Genomic DNA, 26,500 nt, shown 5'->3' with positions numbered 1-26,500 from the left:
TTCATACAAGCAAACAGAACTACACAGTTAAATTCTGCAATAATCAGTCACAGATTGAGAAAACCTAAGTTAAATCAGCGTAGTGGTGATTTGTGCAGTCAGCAGCGAAAAGTGTGATAAGAAGAGAACGAGCTGTATCTGTGCTGAAGGTGGTACAGCACAGACAGGTCGCCAGTCTGTCACAGGGCTGACATACTGTATAGAGACAGGCAACCATTCACATTCACACCTATGGGCAATTTAGAGTCACCAGTTAACCCAACTGCATGGACTGTGGAGTGAAGTCGGAATATCTGGAAAAAAAAAAAAACATGTACACAACAGAAAATTTACAGAAAATCTGTTCGACTGTTGGATTCCAACAACTCTTCAACATTTATTTATCTCTAAAAATAAATACATATGGACACAATGAGACATAAAGCACAACACATGATGTACACAAATACTGTGACTGTTTTACCCTTCTGTTTGTTTGTTATGACCAAAGTCATCTTGTGGATGAAAAGTGTGAGGAGTCAGAGTTCTCGGACTATTTACCAAGGACAATATAATGTAATATTCATACCAACAAAATGTGTGCTGCCTTCTTTTGTTAAGTTACTTATTTTTATTTTCACTTTCTACCAACTAAATGGGCATTATCTATTGTAAGTGAAACAAGTTTCATCATCAGAAAGCTGCAGACAAAGTCAACATATCATTATTATGTAGCCTGGGGTCAGAGCTTATCATTAGAGATGCTGCTACATTGGTTATATCAATATTCCAATATTGTCGCTGCCTGTTTTCCTTATTTCCAATTAAAGTCAAGTAAATTATTTACATTCCATCCAAAGAGGATCACTAATTCTTTATCAATATTATTATTATTATTACTATTTTCTTTCTGAGTGTTAAAGCGTTTTTTCTCAGCAGGGAGCCCCTCTTACTGCAGAGTCACTGAAATGCGTTCTCATGTTTTGGGGAAAGCGCCTCAAGTTTGTCTGTGGCCTTCAAGACTTGAAGAGGAGCTCTCTTCCTGCTCCACCTGTCTCCCTGTGTGGTGGGTCCATGGTTGGCCCTGGGGTAAAGTGGCTGGACTGGTGGGGTGGGCTCTGCTTCGTCTGTGCCGGTTTCAGGGGTACTGTATCCCCCTTGGGGCGTGATGTGTTACCTGTTGTGGGTTCCTTGCAGGCTGTCGGTGAACAGGATCGGATCATTAGGTTTGCTCCTCCTTTCTCTGCTATGGCTCCTGGCACCAGGGGTGTCTTTCAATGGCTGTTCCTGCTTCTTCTTATGGGCTGGGTGCGGTTATCTCTGGGCAGCCTCTGACCTCCTGACCCTGGACTGGTTTGTATGCGTTTTACAGTATGTTTGCACTTTTATCATTATCACTGTTACCATTGTTGTTATCATTACTAAGGTTATTATTGGTTGTTTTTGTTATAATTATCTGGTACTTTTTTTTTGCTAGTTGTACACTGTTTAGCTGGGTGTATGTGCCTTTATTTGTTTACTACTACATTGTTTGTGGTATTACGCCTGGATTAAAACACATACTCTAAGGTATCCAGAACTTCATGTTGCATGATATGTTGCAGGACAGGATGAAAAAAAAAAAGAAGAAGAAGAGAAACTTTTATGGATTTGCCAATGCTAATCCAAACCAAACAGGAAATCACATCCACTCCACACAAAAAGTGGTAACAATTATCTGTTCACATTGCACAAACTTGCTAGCTTATTTTATAATTATTCTTTTAATAAGCTGCAAAGAGTGACGTGTGCAGCAGATAACAACAATAATAAACAATAATAAATATTAGCAGTCACGCATTCCAGTTACCACTAAAATCTGTTTCAATGTAACTTGGTTTAGAAGCTTGTAATAGAGGATCTTAAAGTTTACTGGGGTGACTTTATTCCAGAGCAACTGGAGGTGCACCTTGTCTGGAGGTGCTGCCAGATCTTAGACATGGACCTATGACCCCATTATAAAAAAAATATTTGGAGACATGATGCATTTATTTCTCATTTCTCTCAAAGGCAAAGCTCAACAGTTCACATTCGCTGCGAATAAAATACAGGTATTTATTCAAGTATGTATTCTGTTTGTACATTTGTGTTGGGTACTGCTGTCACTGTGGATATAACATCTGTGTGTTTCACCATCATAAACTCATGTAAAGGCAACATCAGCTTGTGTAATTCTACCTCAGCTGCAGCCAGTTAAAGACTAATAACATAGCCAACATAACATAGCTGGTTATCTAATAGTTTACCAACTCTAATTTACTATACAAGTATATTTCTGAAGGTACATGTTAAAACTGACTTGCTGCTGCAGGTAGATTCAAGGTGAGCCCACTCAGTCTGTGGCAGCAATCTGAGCCAGGCTACTGCATAAAACATGAAGTACCTACTATATCATAATACAGGTGAGTCTTCTTCTATGGATAAGAGGGAATGCAGGAGTATTGCGAAGAAATGGAAAATTCATAGCAAGGTAACAAAGGTAGCTCAGAAAATAAAAACTCTGTAGACTCTATAGGAATACGACCAACCAGAAGACAAAGTGGTAAAGGAGAGGTGTAAATTTAAAATGCTTTATGTACTGGTGAATCTTAATTCTGAAGCAATTTCTGTTTCATGTGGTCCTTGTCTCTTGACAAGTGACACTGATAAAAAAGACTTCCAGCGAGCAGGTGTAGAAATGTTTGGAATCTGGCTCGATATAAGACCTGGATTGAGACCACAAACCAGCAGTGACACAGTTTCTCTTTCTGAAGGAGACACAGAAACAAACAAACCAAAAACATTCTTCAAAAAATCTGAACCTTCATTTTGGTTTATTACAAAAATTCCTCAATTACACTGAAATACCTGATTCACTTTTAGTTCTACTCACCTCCTAAGCTATTGATATTACCAGAAAATACTTATTTTACATGCATTATTCTAGAGTTTTTCTTCTATTAAACCCCCTGAAAGCTATGCAATTGCAGTGTTCAAAGCTTGCAGAGACAATGACAGAGCAAAAGAAGGTCATATTGGCAGGATGATAGAAAATTCTCTTCTTTTTCACACTGGAGAGGGGGAATAAATAGTAGGTTTTTCATGCTCTATGGAATTGAAATTTGAAGCTGGCTTGGATAAGGGAGGATAAGACAAACTGAATGTATTTAGTAACCTCATTCTCAACCTTGTCTCATGCATCAAAAAGAATATGGAAGAACCCAATTTAAATTTAGTTTAATAATATTTAGACATTATATCTGTATAACGCATTAAATTATGTTTTTCTCATCTAATTGTGTTTCGGTTTGTTTTGCAATGTAGTGATTTTTTTCCGATAACTATTACAAAGGATTCTATTTACAGATTTCATACATGCCTCTCTTCTTCCTTAGGCTGAATGACCCAACACCTCCCAGTCACAGGAGTTTCTGCAGTTTCTGTAATCATTAGCTTTCTGCCAATTCTTTCATCACCCCTCTACAGTCATGACCCCTTTATCCATCCCAAGGCCCAGTCTAAGCTGGTGGCATAGAGGGAGCCAAAAAAAAAAAAAAAAAAAAACATTTTTATAAGTGTGTGTGTGTGTGTGTGTATAGACTATTTGATCTTGCAATAAAAGAGAGACAGTGTTGAGATATGTGAAGTGAGAGACTCCAGCAAAGGCAGCATGAAGAGCTGCAAACAGTGAAAGTGACTATCAGAAACAAACAGAGCAGGGACACTTGCATGTTTGGCTGGATGTATTTGTAGAAGCTTAGAGGGAAAGGCAACAAGCACCAACAAGAAAAAAGGAAAACCTGACACTAAGAAGCAAAATCTCTAAATCCTAAAGACTCATAAGAAATTGGACGAATCTGTAGGTAATGGAACTGAGAAAAGTTTTTACTGGCTTGTCCACACAGTGCATATTTGAATACAGCTACATGGGCAAGGATTCTAGATAAATATTTTTTTACATACAGTAGCTTTTTGAGCCATTCACATATAACTCATGATCACAAATGTGTCTATAAATGAGGAATGGTGCTCAATTACTGAATAAAATAATTTGAAAAAGACCATTTTGGGTGCATCCCATACTGACATGAAGAAGACAACCTGCTTCCAAAACCTAAACAAAATCACAAGTATTCATTTTGGAAGATGTGTACAATAGACGCACCAAATCGATGCAGGATACGCCAAGGCGCCATATTGCATATGCATCTGTGTAGTTACACCCCAGGTTTAATGACTTCTCAGATGTGTGGGACTCCCCACAAATCAGTCACAACTAAAGAAGCCATTTAGATGAGCAGTAAAATGTTATCAACAAACTCAGTAGCAGCTGAGTACAGTAGCTTTGTGGTATTGGTAAATCTGAGTTTAGGTTAAAGTTAGCTGGGTAACTCCTAAATCTCTCTTAGTGGTACAAGCTGCAGTAGAAGTCAAAATATGTTTTCTTAATGTCAACTCTCTAATTTGAGGAAAATTGTTATACAAGCTGAGAAGAGGGGGGCATTGTCTTTTCTAGAATAAGTGGAAATATACAGAGGTGAGTCATATTTGCCCAGAGGGAGGGCAACTGTTTTCCTGAAGCTTATTTAAGTTTATTAGGATCTAGTGCCACATTGGCAACAATAGTGCACAGGTAAGGAGAAATGAATAACACTTGAGGTTTTACATGACATATGTGCTCCTAGGCCTGACTGCTTGTAGAAATAATTATCTATACTTTTGCTCACTAAATGTAAAGTGTTGATGATGATGACAAAATCATGAGTGATCACTAAAGGCAAGACAACATGTTGTCAAGTGCAGGGAGATTTTCACAGACTGAAGCTGCGGGACACTTTAACTTATAATCTGGGGAAAACAGTTCAAAGGCAAATCTAGTGCTCGGCATTTACACAGTGCCTCAGTGCAAGACAGAGATTTTCTTGTACTTTTAGCCACTAGCATTAGTCACATTTTCCTTAAAGTGACAGTGACGTGTTGTTGTAAAAGGAACTCGTACTCTACATACACTATAAGGTCACTAAACAGACAGATGTAACACAACCAAACACAAAACATAAAAGCAACAAACAAGACATTGCATACATGTATCACCCAAACTGTGACAGGACCTTTAAGAGGGGACAGGGGTGGGGTGGGATAGGGAGGGGGATCCAATCATTGCTGGATTGATTTTCCACAAAACCGAGAGAAGCAATTAAATGCCTGAGAGCAGTGTGCGGAGTGTGGTGTTAAAAGATGTTTAGAGAAACAGGGATGTGCTATTGATCCAGGCTCATTCCCACACATTGGTAATCACTTTGCATTAAGAGGTGCTAAATTGCTCTTGCCTGCCCAGGAGTGTTGGCTTGTGGATAAGTAATAATAGACAACAATGTTGAGATACTGGGGGAACACACTGCTGATAGGACAATCGCAAAACGAAGCAGAGTGTTTAAGCATCAGTGTGAAGTAGGGAATGAAAAAATGGATGAAGAGATGAGCATATACATTCAAGCATAGGCTGAGCTTGAAAAACATTTACCAATGCTGTTTACTTACAGATGCCAGTTGCTGGCTAGTATTAGCTAGCCCCACTACCAGACAACAGTACTGATATATTACAAACTGCGTTGTAAAGGTTAGACAACCAACATATTTGTAAGAACCTAATTTAAAACAAATTAAGTTAATTAATAAAAAAGTACAGTAGCCTAGATAACCAGTATTAGCAGTTTGTTTATGCACATACAGTATAGACTTAAAGTGAAGTTTGTTCCCATTAATGTTGTCTAAACCTTTTGCATATTAATAATTGAGCACATATCTGATTACAATCAGCACTAGACATGTTAGCAATAGCCTAAGCATGCACCTTAAATATGACCCCAGCCCTCTCTCACGCCATGCAACATCGTAATAGACTTAACAAGTCTTTTTCTAGTTAGACCTTACCATGCTTAGTATTAGAAGGTGAACATTGCCTGACTGGTTATTTCATTGATATATATTTTTATGTTAGGATAAGTGTAGTCTTTTCCCGTAACCCTTCTATGCGTGAGGTGATTCTTATATGTTTTTTGTACTTTTATACTGTACTTATAAATGGCTGCCGAATGATTAATTTATAGCACAACACATACCAAAGTGGATTACCCATATTCATATTTTGACACCAAGTCCATAGCTCAACTACCGGCTTGTTTCAGTATGTACAGTATGTTCTGTATGTTCCAAACTACTTTGCTGATGTATTATTAAACATCTGGCCAAGAGGTTTATCATGTAGTTGTGTAGAGAAACAAAAGAATTAAAAAGATAATGTACAAATGGATCAATGATGAAGAGACAGATTATGCTGTAGGAATAATGAAATGATTTCTGACGCTGTTTAACATTTTTCTTTTGCCATTATTCTTAGCTTCCACTAAGTGCAGTAAATCCAAGACAAACTTTTTGAAGCTACCTTTCATGCCTTCAGGCGGTGAATATTTGATAACTCCAAAGATGGATTTTCAGTGAAGTATTCTTTTTATGTGGTTGTACTGATCTTTGTCTTTTGCTCAGTCAGTGGATATCGTTTTTTGAAATAAATCTTTTTCTGCTGCTATCATAAGAATTTCCAGTGATTATTTAAGAAAAACAACAAAATACTTGAATCTCCATTGGGTTCTGTGATCGAAGATTGTTTTTAGTAGCGGACACGACTCTACTCGAATGTGGTTGTATTGATTTGCCTTGTTCTCTATTTTTATTTCTTTCCCCCATTCAACCCTATTCTTTTCTTTCCTCCATGTACTCGTATTCTTTTCAGTTTGCCACTCTTTCACTGTCACCTTCATTTGTCTTTGTATACTAGTTGTCTCTTTCTCACGCGAGATCCTGTCAAGCTGCCCACTTTAAATCTCCAGTGATATTCTGTATGACTGAGGCTCGTCTTCATTAAGAGGGAAACAGAAACAAACAGATGCCGAAACAGAGAGTCTAAAAATATGAAACAGAAGTTGCAAAGGTTTCACAGATAGAGAAACCAGAAAAAGACTGGGAATAGAAGCCATTTACAAGTTCTAATTAACCTCTATTTTATCCTTTGCTCTAGTTTTATCCTTTTATTTTCTGTCCTCCATTCTAGATCTACATTCCTTCCCCCATCTCCCCTCCCACATCCTTTTACCTTTTCCCCCCCAGTTTCCCCAAGCGCTCAATCAACAGTGCAGAGACATAGTTGGGTCCACCCAGAGCACTCTGTAGTACATGCTTTATGGGATCAAAAAGATTCTTGTTAACTTTAAAAATCTCTTCAGTGCATGCACCTCATGAGCAGCTTCCATTGTGATGAATGAGGCACCACGTTGGGTACTGTTGGGTTCCAATGGCCAAGAAGATAGAAAAGAAACAGCGAACAGACAAAATAGTGTTCAGTTTGGTAAGGTCAGCCACTGCACACTAATTCTAAACAGTATCATCAATTATCAAATACCTCCCAAACATAACTATGGTTAATATCTTATTAGGTTTAAGCATTTCATTTCAGTTTACATTAGAATAAGATTTTTGAAAGCACAGTGGGATGAGTTAGAATATCTACATCATTACAGTTAGTGGATGTTTATGGGATCTGGTTAGTGTAGTGGTAACATCACCACCCCCCATGTGGGAGACTGGGGTTCAAATCCCAGCTATGGCTACCTCCAGTAGGGGTCCTTAGGCAAGACCTCCTCACGCTGCCCTGCCTACCCTTGTAACTTGTAATGACTTGTAAGTCGCTTTGGATAAAAGCGTCTGCTAAATGACTGTAATGTAATGTAATGGGATCTTTCCTAGATTGTTTATTTCTATAATCATCCTCTAATTTTACTCCCAGCTCCATCTTGTCTTTATACTTTCCTTTTTTTTTATCTTTCTGCCTTTTCCTTCTGTCTGTTCCCCATCAGAACCCAAACCAGTGAAAGGCCATGAATTTACAAAGCAGTCCTGGTTCAGTCAGTAACAGGCTGCTGTACATTTGGCCAAGAACCCAACTTCCCCAGAGCTGCTTGTGACAACAGGGAGGTTGAAGTTTATGAAAGTAAACAGACACACACACACACACACACACACACACACCCAGCCTGAAGCAAAAGGTGCAGCATACCAAGGCGTGATGGCCAAATAAAAGAACAAATTAGATTTGAGAGAGAGCAGCTAAGGAAAGAAAACGTATTCAGTGAAGGAGGAGGACTGCTGTGTGTGTGTGTGAATCAAACTCTAAAAACAAATTTGCATTTGCTCTTGGTTCTTTGTTCTTATACAATATAAATGTGTTTAAAGATTTACAAATGTGAATAAGGCTTCGACTGGTACTGTATAACATGGTAAATTGTTTAGTTGTCAGTTGTTGACTTACTCTGAGGTTTTCAGTTAAGATTTAATATCCACAGAACAAGATCAACATATGCAAGACTCCAGATCCACAATATGTAAATAAGGGTTTGCGATGGTCCTAAAACAACCTTCGATTCAGGTCATTTGTAACAGCAGCAGCAGATTTGAACAACATGTTTGTTTTGCCATTTGAAGTTGTCTAGAAGCTGCAGTGAATATTACACAGCAACAAACTATTAAGTAAAATTTATCAGTTAATTTCTAAGTTAATGTAACATGAGTACGGGGAGGTAAAACCAACTGACACAGTAGTGTCGGCATTCGTGAACGCTCTCTGTTCAGGACCAGGTCTAGTTCAGTTTAATAGCTGCTCTACTCGGGCCGACAACATTTTGTCTTGGTTTTAATTATATTCCAGTCCATTCAGGTCAGGTCTGCCTGTACTCACGTCTTTATTGGGTTGGGTTTCTCTTTTTGATAAAGTATTAATTTATTCATGTCGGGTTTGGGTCGGCTTACCACAGGTCTGTTTGTCTCAGGTCCAAAGATCTGGACCGATGACCTCGAACAGACAGGACTTTCATAAGGGAGACTAGAGTTTGAGTCCAGTATAAGACAACTCTCTATTCATGTTATTGACATTACCACACAAGTATTAGTTGATTATCGGATCACATTTTATGACGAAATTATGCAGAAAACCAGAAAACTGAAAACAGAGCCATTGTCTTTTATTTTTATTCCACTGTATACACAGCTAGTCAAACATTTGAAAATGCATTCCTATCAAATGTTTTGTCCTCAGCTTCAGGTTCAGCTTCACACAAGTTATGTTTCTTAAAACAAATTCAATATGCTGAAGCACTAGGATGGAAGAAAAAAACATGTACTTCTTCAAATCTACTTGAATTAGTGATTTCATACAAATACACACACATACACACACACACGCCAAACAAACTTCTTTTGAGCGCACAGCATTTAAGTGCATTGAATATTTCTTTAGGTGTAGAAATAATCTCTCTTCCTCTTATATGATGAACTCAAGAATTTGTCATTAGCTGGCTAAGAGCTGTGACTTTAGAAATAAGACTTTGCTCTTTGATTTTTTTTTTTTTTTCCTTTCTGTTATTTGCTTTTCTACCTTGATTTGATTTCTGGGTCCAAAATCCAAAAAATAATGCTGCTGTTTTCTGTTGCAGAGTTGTTATATTTATCAGTGAAAGGCCAATTTATCTTCAAAGCCTTTTATATTTCTGCATGTCCTGCTGGATTAGTATTCTTGTGTCTCTCTGTACCTCAACTTTGCCATCTAAAAGCCTTTATAAATCTGTCTCTTTAGTCTGAATTATGCTGAAGTGAAACTTCACTGTGAGAAAGCCTTATCTGTGCATTTTAGTGACAGGTGTTAAAATAATTAAACAAAAAAATAATAATAATAACTTTTCCACATCATTTTACCTATCACTTCATTTAATACATTTCTTTCAACCTAGTGTTTCTCTTAATGTCATAAAGAGAGGTTTTTAAAGGCTCACTTAACTCCCTCCTATTTCTCCTAGTCAACTTTTCCATTAAAGAAATAGGCATGGGATGACTGTAAATCGAGGAAAGCATTAAAAAGATAATTTATTCCCAAAAAGTCATTATTTAAGTTGAATCTCTGACTGCTGATCCTGGAGCTTTCTATTTCATTTTAAATGCATTATGCAAATGACACAAGCTCATCTATGACGGTTTTAGTTGAAGAAAATTGACTGGCCATCTGTGCCAAGAGAAGGAGTTTGCGAGTGATCCGGTTCACATCTGAATGTGTTTATGTGTGCTCTGAAATTGTGTCAATAAACTACTTTATAAAAAGACTGATTGTAGGTGTTGAACATCTGTCCTCTGCTGTGTTGGGACTCATTCGACATCTGTCTGCCACTCTAATGGCTCTGTGGCACTTGAGACACCACAGTGCTTTCAGCTAAATACCAGCAAGTGAGGAAGCTGCCAACTGCAATGTTAACTTGCTGATGTTTAGCAGGTAATGGAAGTCATATCATTTTACATGTTAGCATGCTAACATTTACTAAATGCCAATAAACACAAGACAAAGCAGAGGCTCATGGGAATATCCTTAGATTTGTAGACATTTGGTTGAACATGAAAATTTGACTTGGTGATGATAATATTATCAAAATATTCTGCAGAAGTCTCTGTGTGCAAAGGAGATCCGGACCCTCAACAGTACTACATTAAAACAGACGTGGTTCTGTGATGGACATCACTGGGCTCATGAATACCTTAGTAAGTAAGTATTGCAAGATAAAGCTGTTTAAGGCAAAAAAGAAGACATTTAGAAACGTGATCCAGAAATGCCACTGTCTTCTCTAAGTTAAAGGTCACTTAAAATTGGCTATGGTAAAGTAAAAAACTGTTCAGACAAATAAAGGTTTGATATCCTTTTGTGGAAACCATGGGCACTGCTTCCTCTGGACTAATGAGAAGAGGGACCTTATCAGTGCTCCGTTCAACAGCCTGCATCTCTGATGGTATGGAAAATACTTATGAAATTGGCAGCTTGCATGTCTGGGAAGGCACCATCAAAAAGATGTATCCAGGTTTTAAAGCAGCACATGCTCCTTTTCAGCCGACGTCTTTTCAGGGAGCATTTTGCATGTCTCAGCAGGACAATACTAACCTGCATACTGCATCTATGACAACAGCATGGCTTCGTCATAGAAAAGTCCAGGAGCTGAACTGGCCTGCCTGCAGTCCAGACTTTTCATCAAGTGAACATATTTAGCTCATCTTGAAAAGCAAAATACAACAAAGACGAACCAGGACTGTTAGAATCCTACTTCAGGAATGAGACAGCATTACTCTCCTAAAACTGGAGCAAGCGGGTTTCTGGTCTCTCTTCCCAGACGTTTGAAGGCTGTTGTTAAAAGAGGAGAAGAGCGGATGCTACGCTGTGGTAAACATGGTCTGTCCCACCTTTTTTGAGATGTGTTGCTGCCATCAATTTCAAAACTACCTTATTTGCTTAAAATGGACCATTTTCTCATTTTAAACATTTGATGTGTTTTCTATGTGAAGCTTGCTCAAATGGGATTGTTGGGTTTTTCCATGTAATTTTCAATACAATTATACTCTGTAAGGTCTTAAGCCTTACACTGTAAAGTGCCTTGAGATGCCTGTTGTGATTTGGCGCTATACAAATTAAATTGAATTGAATATTGAATGTTCTACTGTGAATAAAAGACGGGTTTATGACATTTGCAAATCATTGAATTCTGTTATTTATGCAGATTTTACACACAATGTTCAAACGTTTTTTAGAACTGGGGTTGTAATTCACATTTTCTTGTGTGTTGTCCTTTTTACATAGTAAAATGCTGCTATGGAATCCATGTTGTGGTTTCCAGGTCTTTAATAAAACACACACACACACACACTGCACCTGTCAGTAGCACTGACACTCCCAACTGTTATAACCCCTTCCTCACACATCAAAGACTGACATAATCTCAGGATGGCAGAGAAGACTGACTGTGTGTTTGTGTGCGTCTACGTGCACGTATTTACTATATGTATTTAAAGGCCTCCATAGTCAAAGATTGTTTGTGTTTGTATGGTTGAATGTCTTCAGGTGAATGTAAGACATATCCCAGCTCTTGAAAACCAAGTAGGATCATGCGTTTGTATTTTTGTGTTTGTGTGACTGAAGACTCCTTGAGGAAGGAAGAAATACTTTGTTCCAGTATGACTTCAACTCCAAACTGTTCTCTGCCTTGCTTTCAAAGAATCACTTATCACTTCTTATAGTAGATCACTGCACACAAAGCAGAGCGATTTATACAGACACACATACACACACACACACACACACACACACACACACACACACAATGTTGTAGCAAAAGCAAAAGGGGTGACACACAGAAATCATTGTACATAAAGCTCTAAAGGTTATAGCACATATAAAGTATCTTAAAAGTGATTGTGTTTAGATGGTGTGAAAGCAAAGAAAAAAACATTTTCCAACATTTGGAGGGAGTCTGTGCTCACTCTTGAACAACAACTCTACCTGTTTTTAAAACCACAGTGCCCTGAGGACTTCGTATACACAGCATACGATGTATGTGTCTGTGCTGCGGTTCACATTTTGACAGTTTTAAGCTCATCGCAGAGTCAAAGCGAGCTCTCAGACAAGACTGACACCTATAAAAACTAAACAGTGCCCCTTTAGTTTCCTTCATACTGAAGTACAAGATAACTCATCTGTGTTCACAATATTCACAAAGTAATTCTAATAGAAAGGAAACATCCTCAGCATTGTGCTACAAACCAAGTGACTGGTTAGAAATGTGAAGTTTAGGAAGCACTAATTTTTAAGGCTAAAACCTAACATTGTACTAACCCTAACTATGTTTATTCAATGCATAAATCTAACCCTAGGGTCTAAGGGCTTTGTGCCTAATCCTAACTAAATCAGTTTGTTTTCGCTGTTCTGCCATTGTATAAGACAGCAGCCACCATTTTGGCACCAGGGATGCAATTTCAGGAGAAGTTTGCGTCAAACATCAGGGAGCTTGCAACAAAAGCTCATATCTGTCATAAGAGAGGGTTGGGACAAATGGCTTATATGGGTGTTAAGGTTGGAGGATTTGTTTGGATGGTTAAATGTTGCTTTGTAAGGACAAAATATGAACTTAGCATTGTGGAAAAGTACTGAAAGTATTGTTTGATAAAGCACCCTCTACCGCCTGCTATGGATGAGGAAAGTTACTCTATAAAACACAAAAGAAAGTAACAAACACACGACTCCACTTTCTTTTGGCTTAACCTCTAAAAGTAACATTTAACATGGCCATTGTAAATCCAAGCTGACCACAGCCGTCCTTTTCAAAGCCTTATGTTGCAATCTTTTCAGACCCACCTATCAAGCTTGCAAGGATTAATTTGTTTGAAACCAAAATCATTTTTTTAAGTTTATTTGGCTGAAGCTGTGCACATCAGTTTGCATGGCAGCAGGACTCTTTCATAGCCACTTCAAATATCAATCACTTACCATTACCTGCAGCCAGCCTCCCATATTTACCAGATTGCTCTGCAGTTATTCAAACTGACACAGTCCATATGAGTGACTGATTGAGGGTGTCCTTCATATTTTTTACCTTGTCGCTCTGTGATGAGAAAAACTGTAAACTCTGCTGTCTCATTAGTGGTGACTATAATCAATCTGACAGAGGAGAAAACAGTATGAGCTGTCTGAGAAAAAAAAAAAAAATCAAAGAATCAATGGGATGGAAACAAGTTTTGAAACCATTTTTTATGTTTTGTCTCTAAAGTTTGTATTTATTTATTTATCAGGGTGAAGTTTATTAAATACATTTGTAAATCTTCAACTCCTGTACACATGCAGCTATCTGCTGGTATACACTGCATATTTATTAATTAATTTATTTTTTTTCTTTGTGAAGAATCTCAGTCATTCAGGCTGAGACATGGCAACTGGACTTCTTTCTTGTTAGGTCTACACACTTCATTCATGTAGCTTCTTGGATGAGCTACTTGGATTCAAGAAAGTCTAATTGTCATTGCTCAATGTCCAGATTACAAAAAGTTGGGGTGGGGTGGATGAAGGGCACGCATAGCGCAAGAGTGACAAACTGCAGACCCAATTTTGTCTCCAGCATCCTGTGTGAGGTACAGTTTAGGCAAGGCAAGCACTTTGCTCAGGGTTATATTTGTTTAGAGTTTAATCCAGACATTGTGTGACCTGACTGTTGTCTATTAATGCAGCCAGTGTAAATCACAACATATTGTTCATGTACTTGGCAACATTTTTGAAGTGGTATACCAGAGCAATTGTGTGTTAATACAATCCAAACATTAACTGACACATCCAATAAGCAAATTTAATTTCCAAAAAATGTCACCCAAGAGTAAAGAGAAGAATAACAGTGCAAAGGCCACAGTTTTAGAAAATATTACTACAACTTGTCATTGCAATGTCAACCTGCAGCTATACCATGACAGAAATAAAGAATAGCTTTACAGGATTCGAAGTCAGAATCCTAAAAAAGCAAAGAGATTTATAAATAAAATGGGAGGCAGTCAAGAGGATGGACGAGAGCACATCTCACATTACTGTACAGGTTCTGTTACACTGTTGAGTGCACCATACATTTCAGGTCATTCCCATGGACAAAGAAATCTGTTGCCTACACAGATATAGATGCATTAGAATGTAATTTAGCAAATTTTAGCAGAAACGAATGTACCAGCCATTAACATTTTGAAGTTGCAGATCAAACAAGTCCTCCAACCTTACCGTTCTTATATGCAATTTATTCCAACACTCTCATAGGACCTATATGAGCATTTGTTGCATGTGCACCCCCGCATACAGAGGCAGGCATTTCTAGAAATTGCACCCGTTTTCAAGTGCTGAGCCAAAATGGTGGCTGCTGTCTCGCACAGTGGCATAAATATGGTGGCTACTGTAACACTTACAGCACAAGTGATGTGCCACCATTTGCCATTTGCTTTGCCACCTATGCCAACTCTCAGGAAACTATGTGGCCATGTAAAATTTACTACAGCTAATAGTGGTTGTGAAAGGGTAGCATGTATATATTGGTTGTTTTTTGCTTCTGGTACAAAAGACCTATAAGTTGCATTAACAGGAATACAAAGTTATGAATTAAAAGATTGAAAGATTCATACAGCGTTAGATTAAATGTCAACATTAAGAGTCACCATCATAATCTCATTGTGTGTTATACATTTTCTGTCTCTTTGCTGCAGAATGTGTTGAGTTTTGTGACTGACTGAATCTCCTTGGAGCAACGCTTTTCTGGGTTACAGAGACAGTGAGGGATTACATTTCCCTGGTGCCAAGGCATTAAATTCCCTGTTATTATTAATAAACCCCTGAAACCCATGGGAAACCCAACCCGCCTGTTCTCCTATAATTGACTTATTAATTGTCTCATTTAAATCTGTCTAATTAATTAATCAATTAAATTCAATTTAGCTTACTGCACATTTCCTATTTCGTATCAAGTTCATGGTCTTGAGATGGGTGTGGAGGTGAAGAAAGAGAGCAAGAGAACTGATGAATAAATGTGTTTTGTGGTAATAACTGCTAATGTGCAGGATAATTACTGAAGTAAATTGGTCGTTTTGTCTTAATTGATTTAAGCTTATTAAAAGGGCACGGTGCCAGCTTCGTTAGTGGGCCGTGAGCACTTTATCTACATGACAGTAATTCGAGGTGAATGCTCTTGTTTCTTGTCTTGTTTCTGCTATATGTAGGCCTGCAAGACATCCATCATAACTAATTGACAAGTACTGCAAATCATATAGAAAGAATCTGACTGGGAGTTTTCCAGGTGCACATCGAGGTAAGAGTCGACCTTGGCCAATTCAAACCAGCACTTGAATTAGTTCACTGGAAAACATAAGACCCTTCTTAGAACTTTTTTGATAATACGCCTTCACATAGCTTCCTCCTAATATTTCGTCTTGCTAGAATGCTGTTTTAACGAGGTTAAGATGGAGTAGATGGTCAGGAGAACTAGGACCACACAAATCTACAACCCACAACCTTTGCTTGTTGGCCAGCTCCACATGGCTAATTAACGTAAAAAAAAAAAGGGGGCTAATGGCTAATTTGCATTAACAACTACTTAACTCCAATTCCCAATACTGTTGTAGTGACAGTTGAATGTAGATGCTAATTGTACAAACCCTGTGCTCAGTAACAGAACTGGCCATCTAAACACAATTAAACACATATAACAAAATGTTGTGGTAACTTACCATTAGCATTCCTGTGGTCAACGCTTAAGCCTGTTCTTGTTTGTTCTCGTCTTTATTTTCCTTTAATCTGATTAAATCATTTCACATGGTTGCAAGCCCTTTCATTTTGCGTTGTTCTTGTCCACTACAGTCCTTATTACTATAGCAACTTGCTGCCAGTGTTGTCTCGTAACTTTATGTCTTATTACTTATGTATGTTTCTTTTTCTTCTAAAAAAAAGTCAGAATCCAGCATTAACTGCATTAATCTATATACACTTAAATTTTCTTAAACATGGGGAGGTTTGATGAAGAACTCAAACTTTCTGCATAAAATATGAACGTTTTGAGCACTGAAGTGTTTTACTAATAACCGTTACTGAAAATTTAAACTACATAGTCAGCAGTTTTTAGAACTTTATTTCTCTGGAAGAAAGTCTGAAGACAGTTCACAGTAAGGTCTGTGAATTATTCAGAGAAGCCAGGACATCATTCTGTAAAGATATGATTTTGTAGTTTTTCAAATGGAATTTTTCACTACTTTGACCACGAGAAACAAAGTTCTGCTCGACCCCAGAGTGTAGAAGCAGAAATCTGGGATCATATGATCTTCTTCACTGGATACTGCTAGGTGTATGTAGAAAAACAGCTGCAAGTATAAAACTGGTTAACTAAGTCTGTAATTAAACATTTAAAAAATTAGGGAACGTTTCACAAAATTGAATGACATTCCTGATGAAGTCATTACCTCACGCAGGGCACAAAATAACTTTAATGAAGACATCACCAAATTTGCTTGCAACATACACACAGTTACAGCAAAACTTATAAGTATGAGACACCATCTGACAGATTATATATTTCATACAAGTAGTTCCAAGGTGAAACTCCATGAAGGGAGTATCAACTTAGCCTCCAGTGAAAGCCCTGACTGGGCCCTGCAGGGGAAAACCAGAGTTTTTGTTCCCCATCTACTTGGAAATTCAAGGCAGCGCGTCCTGTAGAAAGCTATTTTAGAGAGCACTTAGGATTAGATTGGACCTATGGTGGCAGTCAACCTATTTTCTCACAAAGGGGAAAGGGGAGGAAAGTACTGTTTTGAAAAGTTTCAGGGAGCCTTTTTCTGTGACTACAGCATCTGGTCCAGATTCTCGGTCAGATTGCCATCCTTCATTTAGCTTTACCATTTATTTTCCAAAATGGATCTTTGGGGGGTAAAGAATGTGTGATATAGAGAAAGAGATGAGAGAGAGAAAGAGAGAGGAGGAGGACTGCGGATTTTCAGAGTGAAGATGATGACACTGCAAAAGACCCAAGTCAACTCTGTGAGTGTGTGTGTGTTTGTATCTTCGTACCCATCCAGCCATGGAATGTCAGATACAGAAGAAGATATGGCTCTACTGGGGATAGCTTCTACCCAGTCTGTGTTTGTGTGTGTGTGTGTGCAGGTATTGTAGGATATTGCACTGCAGGGGACAATCCTAAACTTCAGTATCTATCATTAAATACTCCTTGAGTTTCCACACACACACACACACACACACACACACACACACACACACACACAGCTTTTAAACTTTCATAGTCTATGCTGAAGGGGACAAACTTTCACCCTGAACTTGAAAACTTTGCAGAGGAAAGCTTGCTTACAGTTATTCAGCCAATTCTCCACACGTAGTTTATACAGAGAAATTACAGTGATTCAGAACATATTCATACCTGTTCCTTTTTTTAAATTTTGTTATGTTGCAGCCTGATACTACTAATTGTTTTTTTTTTTTTATTAATTATATTTCATTAATCTAGACTCAGTACCCTATAATGACAAAGTGAAAACTGAATTTTAGAAATGTTGCCAAATGTATGAAAAAGGAAAAAACTGAAAGAAACAAGGAAAGGTACATTTCTCTGTGGAAGAACTCACAGCTGACATTGCATACTGTTTCAGAGCAGAAGAGTCCTCCCCACTTCTGCGCCTTGCAGTAATCCTGTCTCTGAGCTCTGCAGGCAGTTCCCTTGACTTCATGGTTTTTGGTTTCTGATACAGTATTTATTGTGAGCTGTGAGGCATTCTATAGAGAGGCGTGTCTTTCCATCTATTTAATTTACCACAGGTGGACTACAATGAAGATATAGAAACATCTCAGCAACCATTGAAAGGGAATGGGAGGAGTTAAATGTGTTTTTTATTGAGTTTTTTCCATATCCTACTTGCATTAGTGATTCATACTGAGTAAAAACCAACCTGTACTTAAAAATGTGCATACTATAGCTACTTATTGGAAATAAGAAATAGAGATACACACAACTCCAATATATAATGGATTGCAAAAGGCTAAACTTTTCAGTTCCAAGTTAATACAACTAAGAAATGCATGAACATAATTAATGTCAAGTTACAAGCTATGTGCAGCAAGTTAAGTTCTAGATTTGTATTATTTGTATGTTATTTGAAGACGTAAACACTGAAACATACAACTCAGAATGTGTCTGTAGGTCTCAAAGGGTTTCTTCATTTATTAAATATTAATTGAGCAAAGGAATTGACTGGACTGTGTGTATTGGAAAAACTATAATCCTGTTACATTAACATAAGCTATTTTTTTAGAAAATGTAATTTCCTTGGCCTCACTCGAATACCTGTACTGGCAGACACACACAGTCTCATGGGAGAAACTCAACACAGGTATAGGACTTCAATCATCCAACATGACGGCTCCTACAAGGAAACACACTGCAAATCCCCGCAGGACTGAGCCCGTGGCTATACAACCCAGAGGCTGATTTGATTCAGCTCCTCTTTATTTAAATCCTCAGAGACTGTCACCTGCATGTCTGCAGGCAACAGAAGGGCCTCGTCAACACTACAAAAGATTCTATTGCAAAGAGCTTGGGGAGGAATTGGGGTGAACAAACCAATATACAGTATGCAGTGGATCTTCTTTGTTTATAAACAGGGTGGTGCGAACCCCTTGGAGACTCAACCTGCACACCAGCGGAGCAGCTCGGAGTCTTGCTCAAGGACAGCTGTTGAGGGAAGAGAGCATATCAGGGTACTTCTTTAAACAGAACAAGAGTGCATTTTAACTCAGAGTTTTTAAAACCTTATAAGCATATTTTGCTGCAAGTCCTCAAAACTGATGTCACATATGATAGCGTTAACTCATCCTGATATTATAAGCATAAAAAAAGTACATGCCAGTAAATTTCTTTATTCAGATAATGGTTAGGGGTCAGACTGACTTTAACATGCAAAGTGTGTAGGTATCTAAAGCTACTAGGCTTGGCCGAAAAAGTACAGCTGACAATTACTATGAGCAACTTACATTTACATTTAGTCATTTGGCAGACGCTTTTAGTCAAAGTGACTTACAAGGTACAAGGCAAAGGCAGAGTAAGAGATCCTAGGACGGTGATATTACCACTATCCAACCTAACCCAACATGCTTGTCTCCTAAACATAAAAATAACAAATTCAGGATGCAATGATGGCGTTGTGCTCAAAAATAATTGAAATGAATAGTTCATCTGTGGATTTAAACTGTAATTTAGACTTAATCTAATCTCAGACTAAGGGCATTGTGTTGAGATCAGGGCCCTGCGAGTCATAGGCTACCAACCGTTGCAGATATTCTCTTACTACTTGTTGCTGATCAGTTTTATTATCAAGGCTGTAACAAGTTTCCTGCCATGCTGCAAAATAAAGTTGAGCGCAAACAGATGTCTCCCTGATGGTACTGTGTAATGAATTAGACTCTACCCTAAAACTTGTATAGTATTAAGCGATTAAAATGTAATTTTTACCATGAGCTTCCTACTCCCAAACATGTTTTTTACAGACCTACAAACCTACATTCATTCCAGAGGTGACATTTACAAATCAATTCTCTACCTTTGAGAACAGTTTGGTCTGTAAATAATGGAATGATAATGTGTTTTTTGGCATTTGACCTCTCTACGCCACCACATTACATTTGAAATGAAACACTCAATTAATTCTTAAATAGTTAATTCCACAGTTTTGTCAAACCCCTTGAAATTAAGGCCAACAGTCTTGACTTTGCTAACAGCTTGAGTGTTTCATTTTGAATTTAATTTGGTGGTGTGCACGATTCAATCAAAAACAGTTGCCTCTGAACATCCAGAAAGCAATTCCAAATTGCTACTATATACTGACGATTTTTAGAAGACATGACTCGTTGATAACCATAATTTGTAGGAACAAATGCAAACCAAAGCACGCTAGGTTAGAAATAGCACAAGTGTCTTAATAAAAGGACAGTGAATCAACTGCTGACAGGTGTTAGTAACATAAAAAATAAGTAGACGATCATATGCAAAGGAACGTCTCTTTTTGTGTGCTTCAAAGGTTTTAGACGGTGAAGGTCGAAGGCACAGATGCTGTGAAGTGTATCAGGCTGTGAGTAATCAAACAATATTTTACTGGTCTTTTTTACAGGATTTTGAATGAAAATATGAAATGACACCAGTGCTACCGTTTCAAAAGCTAAACTTCATCTTTTTGAAATGCAGCTACAGTGTAAACACAGTCTCTGTACTGTGCACAGACTGTCGGCGCTCTACCTTTCTATCACCCTCTACCTTGACTGATCAAAGAACAAAAGACACATTCAATATTTATAGCAATGTAGAGAAAAAGCTGAAGAGTAACACACCAAAACCAAATGATGGTGGAAAGAGGGAGAGAGAGAAGCCTTGGAGAAAATACCAATGTACAGAAAATGAGAAGTGAAAATATGGACAGAAGAAGAAAGAGCAGAGGACCGAGGTGTTAGGACAGAGACACAGACTGGCGAAGGAAGGAGAGGTAAATAGTGGGGTGATAAAAAGTGAGTGTTAAAGTTGAATGAGGAAATGATGGAGTGGGAAAAGAAAGAGTATGACATTGACACAGACAGTAATGCATTTGAAGGTGGAGAAGTCAGATTCCCTGAGGGAGGGGAATTCACTCACACACACACACACACACACACACACACACACACACACACACACACACACACACACACACACACACACACACACACACAAAGATGTACACATTCAAGGGAATTCTTTGTCTCAGGACTCAGTTACACAAATGACAAGTGGACTAGTTCCTAAGTGGCACGGACACGTGATTTAAGAGGATTTCTGGCATTTCTTTACAGGATTCTCTCTAAGAATGAAGTAGGAATTAAAATTAAAAAGAGTCTGGACCTGAGGTTTTTCAGTGTTTTTACTGTTGCATTAATAGCAACAGATTCTACGTTAATATTTGGAGCTCATTCCAACAGCTGTGTCTGGGTATTTATTCAAGTTGGTGTCAACCATCAACAGAACGATCAGCTGCTAATACTCTCTACTCTCTCAGTGATTGTCGTCCCCTTTTATTATTATCATTTTACCTAAAGATGTTTTTTTACCTCATGCAGCCTCAGCAGTTCTTTCTTTATGTCTATGAATTACAGCGCCGCTCTGATGACACAGTAAATGTAACCAAATGTTTGTCGAACTGCTTTGAAACTCTGAATTGTGCAAGAATTGTGCTAAGTTGTTCCCATTTGCCTCTGAACTGTCCATGTTATGTTGTGATTTTGCATCGGGTACTGCTACAAAACATGAGTGCAGACATCCACCACCGCACTACGAATAATCCGCCCTTCCAAGTGTGCAGTCAACCCAGCCATAATGGATGGACCAAATGAATTTGTTAATATTCAGACTGAGGATTTCTTAAATAACACAAAAGGCAACAAACTCCCATGTTTTACTAATTAAAAACTAATATGAAAAGGTTTGCTGAGAATTTTACTCTCATTAAGTAATAATGTTAGAAAGAATAATGAGCTGAAGATACTTTAGTGTCTGTTTCCTTATTATTAATAAGTATTCTAAGGTTCTCATGTTTTGACAACTATATGATACCCATACAAATCTGCCTGTTCTGTAGAACATTAGAAGGTAAAGTGAGTTCATACAACATGCCGAAGTAACTAATAACGTCCTCACGTTTGGACTTTAATACTTCTACTGTATATACACTACAGTATATACACCTGAGACTTTGGTTGATATTTGCACTGAGGGGATAAATCATAAATGACTACAACCAGATTCCAAACATTCTGGCTGTTTGTTGACACACTGTGAGCATGTTTTAAACATATGTATTCAATAATAATAAAATATTTAAGACTAATTCATGAAGCCAAGAGGAAGTGAACAAAATGGAGTGATGAAGGTGGTAGAAGCAAGAATTTAGAAAAAATGTTTGATTTTAACCCTGGTTTCAGGACAAAAATTTGGACCAACAACAAAAAAACTGAATAAAATAAAAATACTTTTTAATGAATTTAATAATGATTGGGGAATGCAAAATTATTGGCTTAGCATTGGGCTTTTTTTCATTAAAGTTTGAAATCAATAAATAATCTCTACATGCCTCACTGAACTAATTTAATCCAGACAGTAGTTAGGTGCTAAATGAATTATGAACAGATAAAAGATAAAACAGGATAAACTACTTCACAGTGTTTTCCTTTTAGTAAAAACTCACACTTAACATGATGAAATTTGAGCCACCGGCTTAACCCATCAACCAAACTAGTTATTCAACACTAATAAATTAATTACAGCCAACTCCACATCACCCACTCCTCCCTTTTACCCCGATACCGTGGTACATTTCTTCCAAAATAATCTGGTCGGATACTTTTTCTAACTTGATGTTTTCTTTTCTGAATTAAGCGATTCACCATTTTAATGCACTTAAATATCAGTATATAAAACCAAATTAAAACCAATTCAATAAAAATACAATTTTAGAATAGACAAAAGACCAGCACCTGTTGGATACACACAACATCATCCACACTTGCTTACACATACAGTAACACACACACACACACACACACACACACACACACACACACACACACACACACACACTGTTTTCTCTTGCACAGACAGACATGTACACAAGCACACACATACAGTATAAAGGCTCCGCTGGGGCCGACAGGTAGCCCCTGCTGAAGAGTTCACATCTAGTTCAGGTGATGTATCAAAGTAATTACACACACACACACAATAAAGCTCATGTGATGCATCTGAGTGATTAGATGTACCACTGAGCCCCAAAGTGTTTCTCTTTTTTCCTTCCTCTTCCTCCACCTCTCTCTCTCTCTCTCTCTCTCTCTTGAACACACACACACACACACACACACACACACAGAGTTCAAGTGAAGCATCAGTGTAATTAATTCAAGCTCAGCTGGGTGTCACACACAAACAATAAGAGTTTTGGTGAAGTCAGTTATTATATCTTTGCTGTGCTCACAAATTTCTGTCTCTCTCTTTCTCACACACACATATTCAGTTTAGATCTAGGCATAATTACTCCTAGCTTTTCTCTCATTGGTCACAGGTGTTGCCTTCAAATTAGTGTAAATGAAAGCCATTAATCGTTGCTGGAGGCAAAGCTGAAAGAGAGTGATTAGCAACAACACAGTAGGCATTCTGCAACAGAAAAATGAGTCCAGGTAGGAGATGGATGGGTGGATGAAAGCATACATTGATGGATACAATGGGCACATATTCAGAGAAGCACACTGCTGTGCATTTTGATTTTTTTTGTACATTTCTATTTTTCCTGTCTTATTTTGTGGCTTCCTGCTTTTTTATTGCTCTACTGCCTGTTTTTGAATGCTGGCATCACTTTGATAGGCATACGTGACTAAAAATTGGCCAGAGCACACCCACAGCATATGTAATACTGTACCACTGTACTTTTTACTTGAATGAATTCATATACTAACAATAGAAAATACACCCAATACAGTTTTAATTTAACATTTTAATAAGGAGAGAAAATATTCTAGACCCTCTGAAGAAGGGCCCATTAAAACAAGGCATGCACGGGAACCACGAGGCTACCAGTGTGCTCCACTATTTTTCCTAAGTAAAAGCATGACTACACTGCAGCAGCATTCGGGGCAGGGGTGGATGGATGAATTGGTCTGGGTCTAGCAGAGTGTAATGCAAAGTAATGAGAATCAGACAAATAACAAGTGTCATACTTGTAAAAACTGAAAGAGGGAGAAGGAGAAGTTGAAGGTGGAGTGAAGGTTGGAAGCTGGAAGCCTGGACAGAGATGGAAAAAAAACATTACAGAGATGGAGGCAAAGATGAATTGAGGTAAAGATAGATTGAGGCAAAGATACAGGGGTTCATTAGAGAGAGAAATGGCAAGTAATTTACCTGTGTAGATTGATGGATGCATTTAGTGTCGCCTATGTATATGAGTGAAAAATGGTTAAATGAATTAACTGATGATGGATCCTTGTCTTTCATTCGTGTGTGAAAGACACTGATGCTATACATCAACTTTTTACTCATCATCACTCAGGCCTCAAACTCTATTGATTTGCACAATAGGGTGCTCAATTTACACCGATGCAGTAAGTTAGGTTAAACTAACATGGCTTTAAACTTTTCTTTAACTACACTAATCTCAATTTAGGGGATGGGATTTGGTTTACGTTGTGGCCATCAACAGTTCTTGATTCTGATTGTTTGGCAAGTGTCCATTAATTTGATGTAAGGGACAGCGCAATGGACACAGGTGCTTTCTTTCCATTTTAAAATCAATGCAGCAGCTCACACGAAAGTATGACAACTGCAGGAAATAATAATAGGAGATAGGAGGTTTTCACCTGGCATTAGAAGGTTGGAAGGTAAGAAGACACTGGGTAGGACACTGGCATCGCATGCTGTGCTCCCTGCTGTGTCAGTATCACACGTCTACTCTACTTAACAACCTCCTCCATCACTGAGCAACCATCACCAAGGTGACACGGTGAAGCTGTCACTGCCATACCCTTGGAGGCTGTCACTACGGCAGCAGACTGCTGTGCATGCTATGCCAACAAGACAAGGTAGTGGGAAAGGATGAGAGGAGGTTATAAGCTCCAGATCAACATGAATTCTGTTTTTTCAGATTAAAAAAAAAACAAAAAAAAAAGAAACATCTGAAGAATGGATCAAATATGTGAAATCAAGCAAACATTTGAGTTGGGTTTAAAAAGAGAAAGACGAAAGAAAGAAAAAACAGACGTTAAACATTTAACTTTGAGTTTCTGGCAGAGGTTGGATGGCACAGTTGCTGGCATCCGGCCCAAATTCTACAAAGTTGATGAGTGCTGCAGAGGCTTTCACTCTGCTAGTGTCAACAGTGGATATCTCTACAAGGCTTAAATCTTTTCCTCACATGTGTGTATGTGTGTTTAACAGGCTGTAAATAATTGACTGATAGAGAAGACAGACGGTATTTGCTCGTCTATCAGTCAACAGTAACAGACCAGAACAGTCTTAATATTGTAAGACTGACTGAGGCTACACACCAGTGATATGGCAGCGCTGCTTACTATACTAAACAGGATTAAGCTGGTTTAAACATAAGTTTTTAAAGTTATGAGAAACTTTATTGTTTCAATATATATTGAAAATAAAAAGACAGTGTTCGATCACGTTTATCTGTGGCACCTTTAGCTTGACATGGTGGTCGAGCTACTATTCTCAATGATAATCAACACTACAAACATCCCCTTGTAGAAAGTATTTTCAAGAAGCTAATTTGTCTAAATCAATGTTTCTTGAAATTAGCACAAAGATCCAGCCACGTCAAAAACATGTTTTCAAACCTAATCAGAACACACGTCTGCAAGCTTCAAAGTTAATGTGGCTTTAAATATAAAAATAAGGTTAAATCTTAAACATACACATGAGTTCCTATGTCTTAGTTTCCTTTTGCAACTATAGACACTTAACAGGAAATATAGGGAGAGGGCAACTGAGGTCTCTAGTGTGACTCAAACTGGAGACACTGAAAATTAAAGTCAGTCACTTAATCCCCGAATCAACAGAGCACGCCACATTTTAAACGTCAAGCAACAAAGACCTGATAACCTTGAAATAATGGATTCTTAAAACACTCCATTTTAGACAGATGGATCAAAATAATACACAAGCAAATGAGGACTTATTCTAAGATGCAGAACATTAAAATCAATTTAAAAATAAATATGAGGGACAGTGCTTTGCAGCAGTGAAGAGAGAGCAATAAAAAAATGAATAAATAAATCAGCATATAATCACCTCCACTTGATTGGTATTTAAATGTAAAATTGTGAATATGCTTCACTTTTCCATGTTACTGTTTAATCCATAAAAAAGCATGACATTTCTTCCTAAGGTACAGAAAAATGGATCTGCTTTGTCATTTATCTGTTTAGTCAAGTCACACTGATACAATTTCAGGATCCAAAAAACTGGTCATCACAGTGCTTAACTATCAAATGGTT

The sequence above is a fragment of the Anabas testudineus genome, chromosome 5, assembly GCF_900324465.2.
Source record: "Anabas testudineus chromosome 5, fAnaTes1.2, whole genome shotgun sequence".
Taxonomy (NCBI): domain Eukaryota; kingdom Metazoa; phylum Chordata; class Actinopteri; order Anabantiformes; family Anabantidae; genus Anabas; species Anabas testudineus.
Note: the sequence above shows the minus strand (reverse complement) of the source record.